The following is a 3,434-nucleotide window of genomic DNA, read 5'->3' on the forward strand; positions in this document are numbered from 1 at the left end:
TACTAAGTGAAACCAGAATGGAAGGATGTAATGCGGTTCACTCACCAATGAATGCAAATCTGAAACTAAGCAAGGCATCAGAGGAAAAAAATATTGATGAAACAGAGTATAGGAGAAGTATTGGATGTTTGAGATACTTGCTACATACTAGGCCAGATCTCTCCTTTTGTGTTGGTGTGTTAAGCAGATACATGCATGAGCCCAAAGAATCTCATGGTACAGCACTCAAGCAAATTCTCAGATATTTGAAAGGAACAACAGGTTATGGTTTAACATTTGCTAGAAAGACAGAACCTAAACCTGAAACAAGACTCCTAGGCTATAGTGATAGCAGTCATAATGTAGATGAGGACGATGGTAGAAGCACTACAGGCCACATTTTCTATCTACATAATTGTCCTATTACATGGTGTACGCAGAAACAGAACACAGTAGCCTTATCATCTTGCGAAGCAGAATTCATGGCTGCAACAGAAGCAGCAAAACAGGCGATATGGTTGCAGGATCTTCTGAGTGAGGTTATGGGAGAAACATGTGACAAAGTATTACTCCGGATAGATAACAAATCCGCTATAGCACTTGCCAAGAATCCTGTGTTTCACGGCAGAAGTAAACATATTCATAAAAGGTATCATTTTATTAGGGAATGTGTTGAGAATGATCAAATTGAGCTAGAACATGTTCCCGGGGATGCACAAAAGGCAGACATTTTAACTAAGGCATTGGGACGGATTAAGTTCAAAGAAATGAGGGAACTTACAGGTGTTCATGATGTGGAGATTGGAGATATCAAGTTTGAAGGGGAGAATGTTGTGCAAACTTGATAAACCTTAAGAAGACTTAAGGCCCAAGATTAAACTAAATAAGTCGGTTTAGTTAATAGATTTGGGATAAGATTTAGCTAGGTTAGGAGTTATCAAATCCTAGTGTGTTTAGGACTTTTGGTTTTGTATAAATAGAGGTACCTAGTTTGTGGTAACCCTATGAGTTGTTTTGAGATTAAGAGAGATTGTGTAAACCTTTGTTTTGAGTAAGTTTCAAAGGTAATAAGAAGAGTTATTCTTATAAACACAAAGTCTTGATCATTAGGTTTTGGTCCTTAGTTCTTAATTCAATAGAAACAAATCATCAGAAATACTGTACTAAAGTTCGAAATAGAGTAAAGATACATTTATTGTTATATACATGGATTTTTAGATCTCTGAGCTGAAAATCTGATGGAGACTAGAATAGTACGTAAATAATTAAGCAACGATTAGCAAAAATGTCAAAACTAGTCGAGTAAAGATATCTTGACGCTATGTGACAAATCTTGAAGGAGAAAAAAAAAAAAAGACTTTTTTCTTGTATTCTTTCTCGAATAATTCCAAATCTTGAAACTAGATGCGTGTTGGGATTAGATAAATTACTCGTAATTAATAATGTGAAACAATGACCAAAGACTTGGAAACTGAAAAAGGACTATCTATTTAAATTTAAAGGGTACTTTACACTACGAATACTTAAGTAGGATTTGATATCAATGTTGGAAGTAACAAATCCATTAATTTTACTCAAATACTGTCAGTTTTTTTTTCTCGTTAGTGTATTCAGAACTACATTTTCTCGCTGTCTGTGCTCAAGCTACTTCAGTTCTGGAGATATAAATATATGTTGAACAATCTATTGAAGATTTCGATGTGTAAATGTAAATAGAAAAATAGAAGTTCAGAGAATAAGAAGAACTCATAGATGTATAGTAATTTTAATTTAACGGTTTTATGACTCCATATCCCAACACATTTTGGTCGAGTTTACTAACTGTTTCGTATTCAAGAATCTCCAAAATTATATTTTTGGTTAATTAGGATAATCACCATACTTTAGGTCTTAATTGGAAATATAATTTTGGCCATGGGTTTTTAAGTAAATAATTCAAATTGGTTAGGGTGAAGACTAAGACGCCCTCATATGGTCTCTTCAACATTCATTTCCAAAAATAGTACATGATTTAATTTTACCAAGCAATACAATCAAATGCATATTGTTTACTTCATCTATACTAGTATTTTTGCAACACTTTGGTGATGGGTAAGTAAAAATGCTTTCGTGTATATCGGATACCCGATCCATTTTTAAAATTCCTTCACAAAAAATTTGTTGGATCGGATTATATTTAACCCAACTCATACACCGGATATTCCATATTTAATAATTTAGATATTTAGAAGATTTGATTAAGATTTGGAATTATGATTCTCCTATTATCATTGTTTGATTTGTTTTTGACTGTTTTGAATCATCATATAATTCATAAAGTAAAAAAAAAAAAACAATTTTTTGTCTGCATATACTATGATTCGAAATTTTAAAAACGGACATATATTATCTAATTGACGAAAATATGTGTTCAACGTTCTACATCGATTAAATATTTAGACAATGATTCAGAATCATATCATAAATAAGATCAACATTTATAAAATAAATGAGTTTTTTGGCCCGACGGGTTTGGCGGGATGGGTTTTGAATCAACAATAATAAAAGATATAAATATCATTAATCCGCCGCTTCAATACGGATTAAATCCTTTTTTTAATACCACCAGTATTAGACATATTAAATCAGTCTCATTAGAAAAGATTGTATAAAACCAAAAATTGTCCCGTGGTATAATGTTACTCAATAACAATATTTATAAAATTTTAAAATATCATTAACATGTCTCTTTAATACCTATTAAATCTTCAGTTTATTAAAATATAAATATCTTACTGAATTATATGATTTATAAACTTTTATATGTAATAAATAATCATTAAATTTAAAAGTAAAAACAAATCATGGGACGGATTAAGAAATTACGGAACGGGTTATATTTTGGAAATGATTTATATGGCGGACGAATTTGAATCAATATTTATATACCGCTTTAATACAGATTAAATCCTCAGTTTATTAATAATTGTCTCGTGGACTCGTGGTATACCGTTAATTAATAACAATTGTAAACTATAATATAAATAAATATGTTATAAGGAAATACAATTTACAAAAAAATTTATACTAACTTTAAAATTAAGTTATCTCGCGGTATACCGCAGATTAAAATATAGTAATTTTAATATGCAAGCATCGGTTGAACGAATTTAACATTAAATAAAAGAAGGAGAATATTTTTTTTTTAATTTCCTGAAAAGAAAAAGAGCTGTCACTACAAGAAAACATAGCAATTTCCGACGAAGATTTCCGACGAAATTTTTAGTCGGAATTATTCCGACGGATTTCCGGGGATTTCCGACAAACTTCCAAGAAAATAATATTTCGTCGGAAATTCGTCGGAAACATAAAAACTTTTCCGACGATTAAAAATTCGTCGGATTTCGTCGGAATATTTGTCGGAAACCATGGAAATTCCGACAATCCAATGTCATCGGAAACTGCTCGGAACTTGT

This window comes from Arabidopsis lyrata (assembly GCF_000004255.2).
Source record: "Arabidopsis lyrata subsp. lyrata unplaced genomic scaffold ARALYscaffold_1, whole genome shotgun sequence".
In the NCBI taxonomy this organism is placed as follows: Eukaryota; Viridiplantae; Streptophyta; class Magnoliopsida; order Brassicales; family Brassicaceae; genus Arabidopsis; species Arabidopsis lyrata.